This window comes from Mauremys mutica, chromosome 5 (genome assembly GCF_020497125.1).
Source record: "Mauremys mutica isolate MM-2020 ecotype Southern chromosome 5, ASM2049712v1, whole genome shotgun sequence".
Classification (NCBI taxonomy): domain Eukaryota; kingdom Metazoa; phylum Chordata; order Testudines; family Geoemydidae; genus Mauremys; species Mauremys mutica.
Genome location: NC_059076.1, coordinates 126,578,661 through 126,600,344, shown reverse-complemented (window position 1 = coordinate 126,600,344; position 21,684 = coordinate 126,578,661). Strand labels below are relative to the sequence as shown.

The following is a 21,684-nucleotide window of genomic DNA, read 5'->3' as shown; positions in this document are numbered from 1 at the left end:
AGGACACCATTTTTAAATGGCGTCCTCCATGCTGTCTGAGATCATAGGAATCAATACATCTGAACATGGTGTCATGCAGGGAAAGTGTTTGGGAACTGCTGCATTAGGGCATAAGAACCATTCGGTAAAACTGATATGCCTGTTTCACTGTTTGACGCAAGATATGAACAAAGTTCATATGGTGAAAAATAAATTAGGTAAAAATTTAGTTTTAGTCATCCAACAAAAAGGGTTTGTTTGTATTTTAAAGGGAATTTTTAAGAGTATAATTTAATCTGATGATATCCTTTAATATCACATCTGAAAATGTTATTGATAAATTGACTGTCTTTTAATGTAAATAAATACATTTAGTAACAAGCCTGCCTGAGCCACATAACTCCCTCTTTAACAAATGAAAAAGTCAGAACAACCATGCTTTCATACTTCAGTCTTTCCCAATATAAAATAAACGTATAAACAGTTAAATTAAGAACTGAAGAATGACTGGAAGATATTTTTAATGTATACATTAAAATCTAGCTTTTCCACTATTTGTGCTATTTTAGTACTTCATGCAACTTGTTTTCATTGTCCAAAATAGTCCATTTCACTTGATTCATAGTTTTCCATCTTTTGGATTTTCTTGTATTAGCATAATGCCACAATATTTTATTTGAATACTGTAGATCTTCTTTAAAAAAATTTCAGTGGATAGCCTAAAGTGTACACACACTTCTTATTTGGACTTATGCTTGGTAAATTTGCCTTTAATTTAAATCCACCCCCAAAACTTATTTTTTCTGCTAAATTTGACTTTCAGGCTCCCTCTAACAAAGTTTTAGAATTAAGAAAACAACCTCATTGGCTTTAAGATTTAATAGAATTTTATATATTAAAAAAATATGGACTGCATCAATGATCTGGGGAAAGGAGTAAACAGTGAGGTAGCAAAATTTGCACATGATACAAAATTACTCAAGATAATTAAGTCCAAAGCAGACTGAGGAATTACAAAGGAATCACACAAAACTAGGTGACTGGGCAACAAAATGGCAGATGATAAATGTTGATAAATGCAAAGTAATGCACTCTGGAAAACTTAATTCCAACTATACCTACAAAATGATAGCTAAATATAGAGCCTGTTAATACGCAAGAAAGATTTGGAGTCATTGTAAAGGTACATCCCGCTGGCTGAGACCCTGAGAGCCCAGGGCTACGAGGTCCAGATACATACCCTGATCATGGGATCCCTGAGCTTGTGGGATCCCCACAACGAGCCGGTACTGAGAGCATGCGGAGTCATGGTGTCCGACACCATCAGGTGGTCCAGAGACATTTATACAGAACACATCACAGGACAGTCAATACCACATTGAGTAATCGAGACCTCTGACCAAGGAAATAACCCACTTCCTTCCCTGACAAAACCAAGGGACACACCCCACCCATGTACTTCTTCACTACACCGATACTGACTTGGACTCTTAATACATTCCATGGGTGGCGTACCTGAGCCCACTTATCTACTGACGCTCTAAAAACTCCAGCATAGACCCAGATTGGGGTGCGGATTATGTGATATGTATCTCTCTCCATCCTTGTAACCAATTCCTGTAATTCCTCATAACTCAAGCCTGACCCCAGGTGTACAGTACCTTCCCTCTTAACTTGTGTGTATTTAATTTTAAACATTAATCTTAATAAAATTTTTAAATCAGTTATCTGAAAATATCCACTCAATGTACAGCACTGGTACACCACATCTGGAATACTGTGTGCAATTCTGGTAGCACCATCTCAAAAGAGATATATTAGAATTGGGAAAGGTTCAAAGAAGGGCAACAAAAGTGATTAAAGGTATGGAACAGCTTCCATATGAGGAGAGATTAAAAACACTGGGACTGTTCATCTTTGAAAAGAGAGGACTAAGGGGAGATATGATACAGGTCTATAGAATTATGAATGATGTGGAGAGTGAATAAGAGTGTTATTTAACCCTTCACATAACAAGAACCAGGGGTCACATGATGAAATTAATAGGCAGTAGGTTTAAAAAAAACACAAGTAAAGGAAGTACTTCTTCACACAATGCACAGTCAACCTGTGGAATGCCTTGTGAAGGCCTAAAGTATAACTGGGTTCAAGGAAGAACTAGATAAGTTCACATAGGCTATAACCTACGATGGTCAGGGATACAACCCCACGCTCTGGGTGTCCCTAACTTCTGACTGCCAGAAGCAAGGAGTGGATGACAGGGAATGGATCGCTTGAAATTGCCCTGTCCTGTTCATTCCTTCTCAAGTGCTTGGTATTGACTGCTGTCGGAAGATAGGACAGTGGGCTAGATCAATCATTTGTCTGACCCAGTATGGCCACTCTTCTATTCTTACGCAATATTTTGTTTCTTTTATAATATAAATGTATGAAAGACTATTTAATAAACAAACACTGACAGCTAAGATGTTAGCCACATAAGCCTCGAGACATGTCCAAAAGAAGCTGTCAGTACAAATCACTGCTTCTCAGGTGTGTATCCATTTTACTAATACTGTCCACTTATCCACTAATATCAACCACTACAGATATGCAGTATCAGGAGCTACATAATCAGCTAGCACAACATTATTTTTGCGGTGTCCTCATATAAATAACTTTGATTTTTCTTCCCATAGCTAGCACAGACTATCTTGTATCAAATGACTCTCACCAACAGATGCAGCCCATTTTTGTTTTACAATACAATATATATACACACTGTCATTTACTGCCTCTTTAGGTGCTGTGATGTTAAACTGTTTCCTTCAGCTGGATAAACAGAAATGTTCTTGGCCACACTGTAAAGATGCTACAAGTGTGCCTGTGAAAATGTAGAAGCTAGATATTAAATAGGAAGGAGGCAGTGTGAAAATATTTACATCAAAGTAGCAAAAATATCTTACAGCAAACACTGGACAAAATCTATTGCCATAAAAAGAAAAGAGCATGATAAAAACTTCTAAAGATAATATTTTAGATACTAAACAAGTTTTTTTTCCATAGAAACATAAGAAAATTCAAATTAAACTTTTAAAAACTATAATTCAGATTCCTTAACAGAGAAAATTTGAACTTATTATAAACTCATGCCCAAACAGAATCTTCTGTGTTTTAAGTGTTCTCATCACTTCCCTCAAACATGCAAAGAACAACTGTGTGTGTTAGTCTTTTAAAAAAAAATGAAAATATAAACCCACGATCACCTACCTCTAACATGGTCTGACAAGAGATTTATCTTACTATTAAAAAAAACCCAAAGCAAAAACAAAACACAGATTCCTAAAATACAATTCTAAGTGGCATCATAAAATTTATTGCAGGAACAAAAATCAGGGTTGGAAAGTTTTAAGTACACGTTTCTAAAGGGAATAATCTATCAAACCACAGGAGGTGACCAGAACTGCCATCATCATTGCTGTTAACACAAAGGAATGTGTTTTGAGGGGTGGGGGGCAAAAACCCAACAATGGCTACCAGACTCCAGAGGAATTCTTGGGGATGGGGGGGAAGGAGGAGGAGGAGTGAAATTACCCCACACAAAACACAATTTGGGTTTAAAAAATTAAGTAGTAATGTTACTATGACATTTAATTACTACATTAAGCTTTCCAATCACACCAAATAAATTTCCCACAAGTTCTGACGTACAAACTGGATTTCTAAAACATAATGTAGAAAAAATGAAAGCACTATTCATAATATAGTACTTCTCCCTTCCCATCCAAATCATAATACTTTGCAAAAAACTTGCATTCAAAGAGAAGAAAAGTAGAATATTGGAACTCAATCTAGTTTTTGAAACTTGTAGTAAGTGAGCTATATTATATTAAATATTTAAGATATGGGGTGTTACAGGTTGGGCTAGACACAAGCTGCTGGTTTTCTGCAATTGAGGCCTACAGAATACAGTGAGGTTACTCCAACATAAAATTTTGTAAAAGTTTACCACCATATGGCTCATCCAGTCATCACTGAGCCAAGTATTAACAAAATAATTATAGCCAGATATTTTATGTTTATATCTCATACACAGAATGCACTTATATATTCTAGTGAAAACTGTAGTTGAGTAGAAGTTTGTATTTCACAACACAGAACAGAAAAAAACAAACAATTTAGACAAAAAATATGGATGAATGTTTCCTAGAGATCTGATATAAAGTAGCAGCAATCCTATTTTAAAAGTAATTAGAGCAACATATAATAGTCATTTTAAATAGACTATTTTTTATTTAAAAAAATCAGATTTAAGGTACTGTAAATTGCTGTTATCTGCCTACACTTTGCCCCATGCACATGTCCTCCCCATAAGCAAATCTTTAAGTTACATTCCAATTCAAAAATGGGATATACAGGGATAAACATTAAGAATCCAATTCACAGCACATACACAAAGTATAATTAAAACATCTTCAAAACATTTTACTTACCAAACACTCTCAAAGATTTCTGCTCAAAGCTATTTTTATAAGATTAACCACATTTTAAAACTGCAAAACACAAAAATTCAGGGCAATGTAACAGTGAAGCCTGCAACAGCAGCTCACAAGAGCTAATTTTAATGTAAGCACAGTGGACCAGAAAATAGATTTGACCAGCTGGCTAAACTCATCCTGAGGCCTACAACTCAGCATGCACATTTAAAAAACCAAACCAAAACAGTATCTATCTGTTCTGATTTCCCATGAACAGTTCAGACTCCTCTCCATCAGATGACCTAAAGTACTGTTACTGCTATAAAGCATTCTATTTTTCAAAGAGCTATTTATTGGAACAGTTAGGAAAGATATGATATGTACCGGTACATAAAAAGAAGGGTTTATTTTTAGAACTCAGCCAAGGTTTAGAAAAAGATATATGTGATACTAAAATACAAGGCCATCTCCAGCAAAGCTCCCCCTAATCTTCAAGTTACCTTTTTAGAGTGTGCAAGGTTTCCAGTACAATTTTATTTGACCTTTAAAGATCTCCTCTCCTAGGCAACTGAGTTTTGCTGGTCACTTGGGTGATTGCAGAGAACCAATTTCACTGCACTTAAAAAACCTCACAGTTTAGGGGGGGAAAAAAAAAAGGTACAGCCAATGTGAGTTTGTCATAACAATCTTACACTTACATCACATCTTCTATCCCAACGGATCTTGAAATGCTTTAAGCTATACATACATGAGAATTAGTTCACCAACCACAAAGGCATTTGTTATAAAAAAAACACAACATTTTGGAATGAATAGCAAAAAGACTAATACTGATATTGTTGAAGATGTGTAGCTATATTAACACAACTTGGTTCCTTCGCATATGCCTGAACTGCTAAAGGAGTAATTATTTAGCTCTTGTATTATGTCATAAAATATACAACCTGAAATATTTTATGACATAATACAAAATCATGTGTTAAGAGCTAGTGTTTACATGAACACCAAAGAAATTTATCCTTGCAAAATTCATATACAAACATATATACACATTTATATACGGGCCAGAAAATTCTTTGCCTAGAGGAGTAGCTTTATCTTATAACCTATAACAGAGCAATACATAAAACCTAATTTTAATCTAAGCTGCAATTATTGATGTTACTACATTTTTATTCTGCCAAAATCAAGTTTGTTTCCACTCCAACTATAAAACAAATGTAAACAGCTGAAAGGGTGGTGGGGAGCGAACATTTATTCTGAGCTTGCATTACCTGACACCAAATATAAATATTAAAAATTGTTAGAGACAAGAGGTTATCATGATATCTATAATGGAGTTGTATTTAATGTCGCCAGTTTACACCCATGAGTGAGGAATCACACTTCCTCAAGCAAGTCGTGCTCAGTGGTTTTCTTTTACTGTATATACTAACACTGGTACTACATAATCTCCCCCACTTCCACACAAGCGCTAAGCCATCCTTCAGTGTACATATATACACACACACAATCCCACCCCCTATCCTATATATCAATACTGCACAAGTCCCTCCTTCCCCTCTCACACTTGGAGGGAGGGGTGCTCAGTACCCATACCGTCCCATCAAGAGAATAGGGCCGTTCTGACCAGTCCTTTCGGCCAGCACTTGTATGCTCTACCCAAGGGAGCTCCACTAAGGCAGAGGGACCAAGAAAGTGTCTTGCTACCCTGACGTTGCTGCCCATCAGCCAATACCCAAGCCCTTGTGCCCACAAAGCCATGCCCAACCCCTCCACTATCCCTTGTGAAAGATATCTGAGTGGCCACTCCCGCAGCTGATCCCCCAAATCCCACAGCAAGTACCTGTGCCCAGCCCCACTGCCTGCCCGCTCCCCCCTTCCCACCCACAGCTGGTAGCTGTGCTCACCCCTCTGCTCCCCATACACAGATGGTACCTATGCCTGGCCCCTTTGCCTGTGCCCACATCAGTATCACACACACACGGCCAGCTAGTACCTGTGCAGGCCTGGCTAACTGCCCCCGCTGCCACCCCCCTGCTCCCCCCCCCCCCCCGCAGTACCTGTGCCCAGCGCAGCAAGCTACTCCATACACGGCCAGTACCTGTGCCCTGCCCCTCCCCCCCCCCGAGACTTGTGCCTGTCTCTGCAGCCCATGCCCCCAACCCCACAGCTTGCTCGCTCTCCCACCCACCCACGGACCTGTACCAGCACTTCACACACAACTCCCCCCAGTCCTGTGCCCAGCACCAGCACTTTCCCCCTCCCACAGACGTGTGCCCAGCCCCACAGCTCACCCACCCGCCCCCCAGGGACCTGTGCCCAGCCCCACAGCTCACCCACCCGCCCCCCAGGGACCTGTGCCCAGCCCCACAGCTCACCCCCAAACCGTCGCCACCCAGGAACCTGTGCCCAGCCCTACAGCTCACCCACCCGCCCCCCAGGGACCTGTGCCCAGCCGCACAGCTCACCCCCCCCCACCGTCACCACTCAGGAACCTGTGCCCGGCCCCACAGCTCACCCCCGCCCCCCACCGTCACCACCCAGGGACCTGTGCCCAGCCGCACAGCTCACCCCCCCCCCCCACCGTCACCACGCAGGAACCTGTGCCCGGCCCCGCAGCTCGCCCCCCCCTCCCTCCGGCCAGGGACATGTGCCCGGCCCCGCAGCTCGCCACCCCACCCTCCGTCCCTCCCTCCGGCCAGGGACCTGTGCCCGGCCCCGCAGCTCGCCCCCCCCCTCCCTCCCTCCGGCCAGGGACATGTGCCCGGCCCCGCCGCTCGCCACCCCACCCTCCGTCCCTCCCTCCGGCCAGGGACCTGTGCCCGGCCCCGCAGCTCGCCCCCCCCCCCCTCCGGCCAGGGACCTGTGCCCGGCCCCGCAGCTCGCCCCCCCCCCTCCCTCCCTCCCTCCGGCCAGGGACCTGCGCCCGGCCCCGCAGCTCGCCCCCTCCCACCCCCCAGGGATTGGTGCCCGGCCCCGCAGCTGCCCCCCGCAGAAGCTACCTGCGCCCGGTACCTCCCCACCGCAACTGTGACCCCCCCCCCCCGCGGCATCTGTACCGGGCCCCCGCTGTCCTTGGCTCCACTGCCTCCCCGGCTGGTACCGACACCGCTACCCGTCCCGCCGCTCCCAGACTCACACTCACTCCCCGTGCCCGGCCCCGCTGCCCCCACCAGGTACCTGCCCTCCAAGGCCAGCCCGGGCCGCCTCCCTCCGCATATGTGAACAACGCTCCTCAATGGCAATTGAACAAAACACAGCGAGCTCCGCCCCCTCCAGCCACGAGCCTCCCATTGGCCGGGTCTGCAAGCCGCTGACCTCTCACCCCCGCCGCCATAGGGCCGCACTGCACACTCACCCCGCCCACAGGGGACGGGCTAGCCACGGGAGCGCTTCTACAGCAGCGATACCCCATTCAACGGCCCTTTCCGGACTACAACTCCCAGAAGGCATAGCGACCTCACGGCGCCATATATAGTACACATGCGCATGCGCTCATGCAAGGCGCGGGGGGGCGGGTATTGCTCTGTTACGGATCGCGTGCTCTGGCTGAGATAAAACGTCAAAATATCCCCGGGTGAACCCGCAGAAGAACCGCCTCTCCCGAGCCTTTGCCCCTCTCGCATGTGTATTGATTCATTAGCCCGAGAATAGCTGTGGACGCGTTACGTCGGTGGACGCCTGCGCAGGGGTTACAAGGGGGGGGGTAGTGATGCGAGCCTTGCTGGGAAATGGGCATGCGCGCTTCAGGGGGGGCGCGATGCTCGTCCTCCCGCCGCCCTCTACCTCGAGGGGTTTGTGGTGGCCACGGCCGTGCTTGCGCCTCAAAGATGGGGAGGGGTTGGGAGACCCCACCACAGAGCCTGCGGGCGCAGACAGCCTGGGGAAGGGCACCTGAGAGACACACGCACCCAGTGCCAGGCCTCAGGGGGGCTGGCGATGCCGGTGAGCGGGTGTGACACACACACACACACACCCTACCTCAGCAGGGCTGGCAATGCCGGGTGAGCGGGTGTGACACACACACACACACAGGCCTCAGTGGGGCTGGCAATGCCAGGTGAGCGGGTGTGAGACACACACACACACACACAGGCCTCAGTGGGGCTGGCGATGCCGGGTGAGCGGGTGTGACACACACCCAGGTGAGCAGGTGTGAGACACACACACAGGCCTCAGTGGGGCTGGCGATGCCGGTGAGGGGGTGTGAGACACATACACACACCCAGTGCCAGGCCTCAGTGGGGCTGGCGGTGCCGGGTGAGACACACGCACCCAGTGCCAGGCCTCAGCGGGGCTGGCGGTGCCAGGAGAGGAAGGTTGAGACACATACACACTCAGTGCTGATGGCCTCAGGGGGCTGGCAATGCCAGGTGAGGGGGTTGAGACAGGCGCACACCCAGTGCCAGTGGCCTCAGAGAGGCTGGCGATGCCGGGTAAGGTGGGTTGAGACACACGCACAGCCAGAGCCTTAGAAAGGCTTGCAATGCTGGGGAGAAGTATTGAGGGATTCTCCTCATCCTTCCCTGCAACTCTAAGAGCCTGAGATGCAGATCCAGGCCCATTCTAGATGGTGAAAGGTACCTTGTTGGCAGCAAGGTCCAATGCCACCTTCATAGCGGCCTTCTGTCCCTTCTGAAGTGCAGCAAAGTCCCAGCCAATCCTCGGGAAACCTTTCCAGCTCCTCCGGTGTCAGAGCTCCCATTTTTGAGTGGTTAGCTAAGAACTGCTTCCACTACAGCTGGACTTCACCCAAGTGCACTTCAGGCAAGGTCACACGCTTGAGACAGTCCTGGTATTGCGGGTAGAAGATCTATCTGTGGCTATCAGGAGGATTTCATCCTCCAGGGTCCATCTGTAGCAGTTGATATTGACCATGGTCGGTGACTTGACTTCTCACACCTCAGAGATGTAGCAGAGGTTGACAGGAAAGACTGAAAAGTCTCCATTCTTTTCTTTAAGGATGCCCACACAGATGGATGAAGAACACTAGTCTCCATGGGAACTATTGGGGGAAATTGTGAGTCACTGTGACCTCAAATGGCAGCAATATGCAGACTGGATGACATTGAGATTCTCCTCTCATTACAAGATTTTTTTTTTTAACTTTTCACATTCTTGATATAGTCTCCATAACTAATTTCACTTGACTTCCTGAATAGATGTGCACACTTACTCTGTGCTGTACTGCACTGTTACAGTTGCACTGTTCTCTGGTTGTCACATCCCACAGTTCCCAACCCTCTGGTTTCCAGGAAAACCTTAGGGGAGCCCAGGGGAATTGTGGGAAAAGGCATCAAATGCTTCTGGAAAACTCCCATTGTTCCACATCCCCATTTTCTAGTCTTTCTCAAAATGGAGGCCAGGATAGACTGTTTTTGTTTCTTACTATAGAAGAAAGGCTTCTGTTGGAGTGTTTGAAAAGCAGTTCCGAGGCAGCTACAATAGGAAGTGGACGGTGTTTGTTTGGACAGCACTAAGACTGAGAGCCCAACAGGGCAGAGACTGTCTTTTTTGCTATTTCCACCTTCCAATGCTTGTAGATATAATAATAATATAATTTTACAACACTACCTTCCTCCCAATCTTTCCTGTGTATTGATTGTATCTAACTACATTGTAAATTTGTGATGCATCATGAGACTGCAGTGGCCCACGGCCAAACCTAATGCAGAATCAGGGCCCAAAATCATCACTGTATTTGTCCATAGGAAACCCCTGTTTCATACTGTTTGTTTTTCATGCTTTTAATTCTAGCACTAGTATATGGCCAAGTCTGAATTCATTTACCCCCAGTGCTATTTCAGTATTTCCTTTGTCAGGTTTTGCTTTTCTTCTTTGCAAGCCCTATAACACCCAGTTTGTTTAATTTATCCCCTGTATTTTTAATGTCCATGTTGACATTAAAGCCTCCCCATACAGTTTTGTCAGGACACCTTCCCATACCATCACAGTCTAATAAGTTATCTTTGAAACAAATGACCTCTTTGTACTACCTCTTCAGGCACTAATTTACTTCCAAGATGTTGGGAAAAGATTACCTACAATACACAGGTCTCCTTCAGCTCCTAATGCTGGTCCTTGAAATAGTTTTTGGTTGTATTCATCTTGCTTCTGGCCTTATCCATTCTAAACACATGAGAAATTGTATTCCATCTGTTTTCATGATCCTGTCCATGACCTTGTTTGGCAATGATAGAGCCATATCCTGCAATCACTTTTGTGCATAGAACTCCTATTGAAGACAACTGATCTCCGGGGCACTTCACTACTAACCCTTTTCCACACTCAGAATTGGCCATTTAGTTATACATGTAATCAGTTTTTAACACCTTATAATTTTACCTTTCATGCCATAGTTACCAAGTTTCCTTAGTAGTTTCTTCTTGTGAGGGACTTTATCAAAAGGCTTTTGACAAAGTCTCTAATCAAATTATATCCTGGGGCTCTCTTTAACCTATTAGTTTAACTTTTTCAAAGCATCCTAACAAACTTGAGAGACATTATGTATCCTTAGTGCTGCCACGCTGCTTTGTTCCTATCATGTTATAGCGAACAAAAGTCTCTGCAGTAATGATTTTTTCAACTCTTTTTTTCCAGGTACTGTAGTAAGGTTCATCATCTGTACTTCAAGCTTCTGTCTCCTTCCCTCCTTTAACTCTCACAAGTCTTTACCTTCATTTGCTCCCACTTTCTCCGTTGACATCTTTCTGCAGCTCTCCCTGTCTCTTTCCCCTGTCACAGGTAGGAAAGGCTTCCAGTCTATTTTTCATTACCTCTGATGGGCCCACTCTTCTCTGTCTAGCACATGAGCAGGTGGGGATCTGAGCCATGAGCAGGTAATTGTACCAGGTGGCACACTCCTCCAATCTCCTAATGGCTTCCTATTCTATTTGATGTGAGGCACCAACAAGTGGACAAGCTGCGTGGAAGCTGCCTAAATAGCATAGGCACTGACTTTTACTTTTCCCCGGGGTGCTCAACCCCCACTTCGCCCTTGCTCTACCTCTTTCTGCCCCCACTCTGCCCCTCCCACACCTATGCAAACAAGAGAGAAGCAGTAAAGTGAATGAAATGCCATATTTATCCACAGTGCAGAATGATGTTAAATTTCAGGTGTGCATTTTGCATTAACTAAAACATATTTTGCACCATATAATCATGCAGTAATCACATTTTAAAGAGTTTAGTCATTAACTTTACTAATCCAAAAGCAGCTGGGCATATGCATAACTGCTCCACACTGTTTCTTCTGTATCTTAAGATCTGAGAGTGTAATACAGGTAAGCAGTCTAGAATTTTGCTAGCAAATTTCAGTTAAGTTACATGAAATCATAATATTCCTCTTCCTGCCGGAATCATTATTAGCCATTCATCTGTTCCCCTGTAAAATACTTATGATACAAGTGGGGCCTCTGTTTTCAGAGACCAGTGACATTTATGAAGCCCTGTCAGAAAGATTCCAAATGCAATAAAACCCTAGCTGATCCTCTGTATCAGGGACAGTTTGAAACCCCCCTTAGCCGGCAAGCAATCAACCTGGATGCCATCTCCAAGCGCACAAAGCCCAGGGCCAGATTTAGGGGCAGGCAACCCAGGCAATCACTTGGGGTGCTGGGTTTGGGGGGCACCAGGCTCAGGGTGCTCTTTTTGTTGTTAGCGACAAAAGGGGAAAAAATGTTGGAGGTAAAATGTTTCAGGTATTGATGTTAGTACATTTCAGTTATTCTTAAAATTAAAAAGTGTCTATAAGCTTAGAGGAAAAAAAATTATTTGCTTATCTGTGGCATGAATAAATACAGATTTAAAGATCCTAGTGTGCAAATGTATCATCTTATATGATGGGTAAATCATGCATCAAAGTTGTGAAATGGGCTACAAATGCAATAAAAATTAAGGTATTCAGAAGTTTAATGGGGGGCGGGGGGGCAGGGGACTGAAATGCTCTTTGTGTGGGGCACCATTTGGTTTAGGGCCAGATCTGATGGAATCTTTTTGGTGGTGGGTGAAGAAAGAAACCAAACTGGCTCTGTAGTCCTACTTAGAGCAGGCGTTGCAATATTTTTTAAGAGTCCCATGACATCCCTCATATTCTAGTGCAATATGGGAGGAGGAATTTTTAGCATGGCCTAGTTTGTCAAACTGGCTTTTCACACTTCCCCACCCAAGTCTATTTGTTTGGCAATCCTACAGCTAAATGTCTGGATTCTGATGGTATGGGGAAGTCCTGACCTAACTGTGTTTGCCTTTTGGTGGGTTCTAAAGCTAGTTTAGCTCTGACTGTTCTAACAGATTAAGGTTTGCTTGTCTGTAAACTGCTTTCCCTTATTGTCTGTTCTTTGGGGGAGTTGTAGTGAGTAAGATAAGCAATAAGAATGCTAAATAAAAGAATCTGAAACTGAGAAACAAGGCAGTTTGCAACGGTCATCTAAATGTAAAGAAGAAATGTGGGGCCAAAATTTTGCCCTGAAAAGATATCAGGTGCAGATGCCTTGTGTGTGCAGGCAGAATTTGACTAGAATAATTTTGATCCTAGAGAATCTGGAAGGATGTAGAAAGATGAATTTGTTGCAAGCAACTCTGTTTTTGGAGACGCCTTTGGCAGTTTGAGGGGGATATGTGACATGAATAAACTTAGGTACAACTACCCAGGGTATGCTTTTCTAAAACATCACTGACATTTTTCACCACTATCCAAGATTGAATGTCAAACCACCACCAGTCATTTCTAGCCTTGATGATTTTTATTATTTATTTTTTAAAATGAAACCATATTTTCCAACTTTCTGGTCTCTTATTCTATAACTAGGTTCCCAAAAAAAAAATCTATTGGGCACAAAAGAAAGACTAATTTATATTAGCATCCCTATGCAGGATAATTTTGGATGGGTGGGGTACTCTCACAGGATGGGAATTGTCTTAATCACACAACTATGCATTTTCTGTTGTTCTGAGAACTATGGTGAGCATGGTATGCTGTGGCAAGGAGCTTTATGTTAGGCCTCAGTAACTTTTACCTGTTCCCAGGAACCAAAGTCCCTTCAAACTTGAAAACTTTACTGGAAATAAAGACATTGTATTAGCAAATGTTGTAGGCCAGTAATCTCTATTTCACTTTATCGGATGCAAAATATTCAGAGCATTAGTATCGTCTGATAAGGAAGAAACCATTATATTTTATGATACTCAAAATTATGATTACAGGCCAAGTTTTCACACAATCTTCAACTCAGTTGTCTAATTCTGGGTATAATAATGCATGCCCAAAATACTAGGCATACAATTCTTCACCTAGAGTTTTGCATGCAAAACCTCTTTTCTATGCTCACACTGCATCTTCTCCCTTCACACCTTATTTCTGAGTAATCTCATCCACAAACACACATTCAGCTACCATCTCTATGCTGAGGACTCACAGATCTCGATCCCTCTCTCCAGACCTATCTCCTTCTGTCCAAACTAGCAGCTCAGCCTGTTTCTCTGACATCTTTTGGATGTCTAGCTGTCAGACCTCAATCTCTCTCCCGAGCTCTTCCCACTACCTCCTTTCTCAATCACTGTGGAGAACATCACCATCCTGTCTGTCACGCGGGTCTATAATCGGGAAGTCATCTTCAACTCCCTTTCAGGCTATGTGTAAATCCTGCCAATTCTTTCTGCATAATATCTCCAAGATGAGACCTTTCCTATACATCCATACAGCTAAAATCTTCATCTAGGCGCTCATCAACTCAGTTACTGCAACAGCCTTCTCTCGGACAAATGCCATCTTGGCCTGCTCAGATCCTTGCAGAATGCCGCTGCAAAGATAATTTTCCTCGCCTGCTGCTTTGACCATGTCCTCCCTCTTTTTGCATCGCTCCACTGGCTCCCTCTTCTTGGTCACCGCAAATGTAAGTTGTTTGTCTTCACTTTCGAGGGCCTTCACAGCCAACCCCACACTCTATCTTTCATTCCCTGCCTAGGCATAAGCTCTCCTCTCTACTCAGCCAGCGATGTCAGTCCCATCAGCTACTGGTTAAATTTTCAAACAAGCACCTTTGTGCTTTCCTGTATGCTGCCCTTCATGTTTGGGAGGAGTCCCCTGTAAACATGTGCAAAGCCACTCATTAACCTCCTTCAAAACCTTCCTTAGAACTCTCCTTCACCACAACGACAATGGTTAGTCCACTCATACAGTGATACCACTACCTATTGTGCTGGCCAGTCGTGAGTGTTTCATTGTTTTCTTGTGCGCCCACATCTATATCTGTATCCATCTGTTGTTTGTCTTCCACTTGTTTGTTCTTTGCTCACCTTTTTGTTGTGTGTATGTATGCACCCAGCACAATGGAGTCCCAGTCCACGACTAAGAATTCTAGGCATTACAATAATAATCTCTGCATGCAAAAAAAGTATAGTTACATGTCTAAGTATGCTGCTTACTGCAAATATGCAAATCAGAGGTTACATGCAAAAAATTGGACGCAGAAAAATATTACACATGCAAAATTGCACATGTAACCCACATACCTCCTGGGTGTGGTGTTCTGTCCCATCTAGTGGCACCGAGACCACTTAGAGAGAGATTAATGAGTTTGATCTATAGCCTAGCTAAGAGCTATATGGGCTTTAGGTCATGCACTAAGCTCCAGAGATCCCAGGTTTGATCCTGCCCCGAGTCGGTTGGTGTCACACACACAATTTTAGAGGCCACTACAAAAATAAATAGTGCTTGGATGTTTAAAATGAATCATCATAGATTTTCTTTGTCCAAGGAGTGAGGAGAAATTTCTGAATTTATATTTTCTGTTCCAGTTCATTTTGAGCTTTTAAACATAAAAATGTTGATTTACAGCAAGAAAAAATTCTCAACACCAAATTGAGAATGTGGCAGTCTGATGTTTGCTGTATAAGTAGAGTATTGTTATTATACTCCTATATGTATATATGTATGCATAATATATTAAGAATAAAAAGCAAATCTCAAAACAACAGCATAAAGCTCTGCCTTGGTTTTTTCATGGTTACTAGTCTTATACAAATTAAAAGCACATTAGCCTTTCTGAAAATAAATCTGACTGCAGTTCAACCTTTCCTCTTTGGAGCCTTAGTTTGCAGATAGCCATGGCATTCCACTGGCTAAGCCACTTGAGTGAATTTCCTGATTTTGCTTGGTTGCTTAATTTCCTGTTGGGCTCACATTTTGCCTAATTCAAGACAAAAAGACCCCTATAAATGGGATGAATGATTGAAACGGCAGAGTTGGACATAGTAATTTGATTTCAGTTCAGACTTCAGTATGTGTCTGTCTGAATGGAGCTAGAGTTTCAGAGAAGTACATATAAGTGACTCCAAACATTGCCTTAATTCAGCATTTTTCTCCTTATTGAACTACAGTCCTGTTTATCCAGATATCTGCAATTTAAACTCATTTTCTATTTTCTAGATTCAGATTTTAATTTGTGCCAAAGACAAATGTCTTCCATTCCATAGCAATCAGCCGTAGGTCTTTAAAAACTGGTTGTCACAGGCCAGGCCCGCTGTCACTCCTGCACATCCCCAGGCTCAGGGCTGCACAGCCTAGCAGCCAGAGTCAGCCACTGTCAGGATGGGCCACCACCTGGCCAGCAGCCAGGATAAGGGGACCCAGGCCCTCCCTCTCCACAGAGTCCCAACCCAGGGCCCTGTCAGTGGCAGGGTTGCCTGACACCAGCTTGGCAGGGATCCGGCCAAAACACACCAAGCTAGTCTCCAGTTGTCCAACCAACTCCACGGAAAGACTCCCTGGGTTACTCCCTACCTGCTTCTCCGTATCTCGTGGCTTCCTAGTTCCCCCAGTTCCTTCTCCTTCAGTCACATCCAGAGCCTGGACAGCTGACCAGCCTCCACATCACAAAGTGCCCACCACAGCCCTTCAGCAGGGGCCAGCAGCACACCACCTTCCCCTACAGCAATCAGCCCAGACTGAGCCAGGCTGCTCCCTCTTATACTGGTGTTGCACTTCGAGCATGTCCAGTAGGGCCATGGGGGCGTGGCTTCCTCAGCCCACAGTGAGGGGTTAACCCCCGCTGTCCCTGTGCAAGGCATGCACGCCCCGTCACACTGGTAAAGAAAATAAGGAACTGGAAGCTTTTAGCGAATAATACATATGGAATATTAACACATACTGCTAGAACACCTTTGGAGTAAAGCTGCATTATTTATATCATTACTGCAGTCTTTAGCCTCTCATTCAGCTGTTCAGCACATGGAAGTGTGACTATGGTAAAGTAGTTCTTTGTCTAAAACAAATAAAGAGCGAAGAGTTATGGACATATACAATTCACATAACGTCTGTTCTGATTGTTCTACATCTCTTAGGTTTCTGTATTGCACCTATCACCATGATATTTATGTGCTGCACAAATTTATTAAACTATAAAAGCCTGGAACAAAACTGTTTTTTCCTCTGTGTCCCTCCCCAGCAGAAGAGCATGACTTTGTCTGCGTCGGGCTTTTTGCAGATCAGTTCAGGGAAGACTATCAAAAAAGATGTCTTTTACACCTTGATCTGAATGCCATCAACATAGGGCTCGGTCTGATCTTTTCTGGCAAGCAGTTCCACAGCTGGAGGCCTGCTGCTGAGAATGCTCTGTTCCCAGAGCCCAAGTGTCAGAACCTGGATCTCTCCAGCTGCATCCTCTTTATGGAGCACAGTTATTTGGGGGATCATGGAGGCTAAGATGGTCTTTTAGAACCAGTACTTTGAACTCTTCATTGATGCTCCATATGGAGGCAAGGGTTAAGGCCACTCTGAAAACTAAGCATACTCAGACTGAGCTTAATGCTTGTGCAAGTTAAATGAAAGTGCTGTGTCTTCCTCCTGACAAACCTGATGTGCTTATTAAGCATTACGCTTGTGTCATGCCTTTTCTTTGTCTGTCTTCAAGCTCTTGTAAGCTCCATGGAGCAGGTACTGTCTTTAGAGGTACGTCCGGTCGTGGTTGAGAATATTGTCAGTGCTTAAATAAAGTTAATTTTTAAAGGAACTAAGATCAAGGACTAAGTCCTTGGAGTCAATGAAAGAAGGCTCAGAACCAAGTATATCGCTTGGGAAGTGAATAGAAGGCTCTCTATTCGGGAGGACTATATTCTGCCCCTTGAAGAAGGATGGACCCTACCTAATAAGTCAGTGGGTCTCAAACTTTTTTACTGGCGACCCCTTTCAATCTCCAGCCTCTGAGTGCGACCCCCCCTAATAAATTAATCACACTGTTTAATATATTTAACACCATTATAAATGCTGAGTTTGGGGTGGAGGTTGACAGCTCGTGACCCCCCATGTAATGACCTCATGACCCCCTGAGGGGTCCCGACCCCCAGTTTGAGAATCCCTGTAATAAGTTGTTTCCATCTTAAACTACTGTAACTCACACATCTCCTGAGTGTGGTGTTCTATCTCCTCTAGTGGCACCGAGACCACTTAGCGATTAATGAGTCTGCTGCAGCCTTAGCTAAGGGCCAGTTGGCTTTTAGCTTATGCAGTAAAGGCTCATGCACTAAGCTCCAGAGGCCTCAGGTTCAATCCCGACAACCAGAGTCTGTCAGTGTTGCACTACTATGGGACAGACCCTGTGAATTTTATGTTGACAAACGTAACATTTAAAATTACCTATATAGGACCAAATTAATATCTAGTGTAACTCCATGTGGCCTATGTTGGTTTTGAACTCATATGCCCTTCTAAGGCCATGTCTACACAAGTGATCTTACAGCGGCACAGCTGTACTCATGCAGCTGCACTGATATAAGATCGCTTGTGTAGCCATGCTATGCCGACGGGAGAAAGCTCTCTCATCGACATAATAAAACCACCTAAATGAGCTGTGGTAGCTGGGCACACTACCATTTTTTTCGGTGAAACTTTCGTCGTTTGGGGGGGTGTTTTTTCACACCCCTGAGCAACATAAGTTTTGCTGACATAAGTGGTAGTGTACACATGGCCTAAGTCTTGAAAAATCTGCTTCCCACAGCAAGGGCTGTCACATTGATTTTTGGACTCTGCTAGGCAGCCCTACAGTAATAAACCCAAGGCACCGGCTTCCTTCATGAGCAAGGACACTCATGTGTATGTGAATGTTACACTATCCTGCCTGGTCTTGTAAGCAGGAAAGGGACAGAGCAGTATAGAGAACAGAATTCTCGTTTAGTTTAAAACCCCAGCCTGCTCAGAAAAGTGAAGCACACAGAGGGAGTGTCAAACAGGCACAAAAGCCCCATTAAACTATAACGAACTGGGTAAATCTGAATTTTGGCCTTGAATTTCACTCTGTACAACAAGTATCAGAGGGGTAGCCATGTTAGTCTGGTTCTGTAGAAGCAGCAAAGAATCCTGTGGCACCTTATAGACTAACAGACGTTTTGCAGCATGAGCTTTCGTGGGTGAATACCCACTTCTTCGGATGTATATATAAGCAAGCAAGAAGCAAGCTAGAGATAACGAGGTTAGATCAATCAGGGAGGATGAGGCCCTCAGCTGCTGGAACAGGGCCTCATCCTCCCTGATTGATCTAACCTCGTTATCTCTAGCTTGCTTGCTTATATATACACCTGCCCCTGGAAATTTCCACTGCTTGCATCCGAAGAAGTGGGTATTCACCCACGAAAGCTCATGCTGCAAAACGTCTGTTAGTCTATAAGGTGCCACAGGATTCTTTGCTGACTCTGTACAATAGTGTATTTTTAAAGGTATTTAATGTAAATAGGACAAATAATATGTAACTAATTTGGGCCATTTATATAGACATTTTAAACTAGTTAATAACAGATCTTCATTCACAGCTGGCTTAAATTAAACCTTTTGCATTCAACATAACTGAAGTAGGATTACAGAAGATGTGGACACTCTTAACACCAAATGTTGCACATACACAGAATGAGACCTGCAAGTTATAGTTATTTTGTGATCCCACGTTGAGCACCACAGAGGCAGCAATGGATCAAACTCTTTCCCCTTATCACTTTGTGTTGATATGCTTCTTTGTGTTTTGTTTTAATGATAAGGGAACCTGGATCCTCTGAAAGGCCTTAGGTTTCTTTTGTATGCATTCGTCAGCGCCAGCAAAAAGCTGAACTGCTGTGCCAATGGTCACCTGCCTAAGGCTTAGTCTATACCACCCCTTATGTCGGTATAACTTATGTCACTCAGGGACGTGAATAAGCCACCCCCCTGAGCGACGTAAGTTACACCAACCTAAGCATTGGTGTGGACAGTGCTATGTTTGGTGGAGAGCTTCTCCTGCTAACCTAGCTACTGCCTCTCGTGGAGGTGGATTTATTATGCCGATGGGAGAGCTCACTCCCGTCGGCATAAAACGTCCTCACCAGATGCGCTATAGTGACGCAGCTGCCTCAGTGCAGCTGTGCCATTGTAGCGCTTCTCGTGCAGACTAACCCTAAAATGACAGCAGTTCAGACAGCTGTTGAGAAGTTTACTCAGAACAAGAGCTGTGACCACTGTTGCTTTCCACCACTACTCTGAGGGAGTGCTCGACCCCTGCTCCGTCCCAGGCCCCGCCTCCACTCCACCCCTTCCCGAAGGCCCCACCCCCATCCCACCTCTTCCTGCCCCATTTCGCCACCTTCCCTGAAAGCACCCCATCCTCGCTCCTCCCTTTCCCTCCCAGCGCCTCCTGCCCACCACTGAATAGCTGATCTGCGGCAGGCGGGAGGCACTGGGAGGGAGAGCAGGGAGCTGATTGGTGGGGCCCACCACTGGAGCACCCACGGAGTTAGCGCCTATGCTTTGCAGATTAGCAGTAGCGTTCTGACTGATCTGGTCTCTGGTTACAGCTAACAGCACATTCTCAACCAGCCTTGTGAGATACAATTGAGGAAAGTGGAATATCATTTTTCCATCCCCTTATTGTCGTCATGATAACGGGTGGCCAAGTCGTTTTTGTGCCTGGGCTGGTAAGTTTTCAAGGATGCTCTCACACCCAGTGTCAGGTAGTTAAAACCATGTGGGCAACAAACAACTTAATCCACTGTTCTCATCCACTCCAACATCCACAGGGCCTTGTCCTAATAAAACCATGCATTGAGTATCTGATTGTACACATGTGAGGGCTGTGCTCATTGCCAGCCTGCAGCTACTGTCACGAGTAATTAAGGGAAGGCTCAGAAACCACCCACATCTGTCCTGGAGCAGCGAACCGCGGCCAGTGGGAGCCGCAATCAGCAGGACCTGCGGACGTGGCAGGTAAACAAACCAGCCCGGCCCGCCAGGGGCTTTCCCTACACAAGCGGTGTCACAAGTTTGGGAACCACTGTTGGAGAGGGAACATGAAAAGGCAGGTGAGCAGGTCTGTCATTTCATGTAGTAGGGTTCCCAGCCATCCAGCCCAGGACAGTATACTATGCGCCAAAATGTTTAAATATGGCTGCCTAAAATTAGGCATGTGCCTCCCTATTTATGCCCCTGAATTAAAGTGGTCTGGTCTTCAAAGGTGCTGAGCACCCACAATGCCAACTATGAGATGTGGGTGCTGAGCACCTTTGAAAATCACATCCTTTGTGTTTAGGTGCCTAGAGCCTTGCTCCTGTCATTGGACCCACATGAGTGGACTTCTTGTCTCCACATGCAGCCCCATTGACCAATGGTCTGCCTGTGTGGATCTGGTTGCAGATCAGAGCCTAAATATGGCCATGGACATTAACTCCAGGTGCTCCCCAAGTTTGAAAATGTTGGTCATAGTTCTCTGCCAGTTCTCATTTGCACGAAGGTGCAGTACTTTGGCATGGGCATTTGACTGATGGATTGTTTATCTGGCACTGAGGCGTGGAAAGTTTGAAGAATGTTATAATCCACTGCCTCTGTTTTCAGGAAGTAGCCAGAAGGCCTTAAGTTTCTTCTAACCTACAATTTTTTAGGCACCATGCAATACTATTACCACCAGGGCGTTCCATGGGAAAGTTTGCTTTTTATTGGTTACACGTTGCAACTTGCACATGTTTGTCTATATCTAGAACAACCATCCTTTCAAAATGACAGATGCAAAAAGCAGCATGCTGTGAAAACATGCACCACTAGAAGTTGTAATGAAAATCTCTCAGGAGACAGTAAAACAAATTTAGGGCCAAAGGTCCACCCCTGACCCACCACTTGGTTTGCCAAACCACCTCCCTGCCTTAATTCAAACCCCTGCCAATGACTCGCCTTCTCCACCTCCATCCTTGTGGGCATTGTGGTAACATTTTAAAAACCAAAACACCAGTTTTCTCT

At 44.7% G+C, this 21,684-nt stretch overlaps 1 protein-coding gene across 10 annotated transcripts in view; it reads right to left on the bottom strand.

Annotated features, from left to right (window-relative positions):
- Window positions 1-21,684, bottom strand: part of FAM53A (family with sequence similarity 53 member A) — a 144,088-nt gene that overhangs the window by 88,446 nt on the left and 33,958 nt on the right. For 4 of the 10 annotated variants that reach the window (XM_045019599.1, XM_045019609.1, XM_045019610.1 and 1 more), the window contains exon 1: window positions 16,222-16,360. The exons of 1 other annotated variant lie outside the window; for it this stretch is intronic. The gene's annotated coding sequence lies outside the window, so the exon portion shown is untranslated. Of the gene's footprint in view, window positions 1-4,936; window positions 4,959-7,619; window positions 7,736-7,797; window positions 7,821-9,023; window positions 9,046-14,735; window positions 14,758-16,221; window positions 16,361-21,684 lie in introns of those variants that run through there. 5 more of the 10 variants (XM_045019607.1, XM_045019608.1, XM_045019603.1 and 2 more) reach the window with 5 other exon arrangements.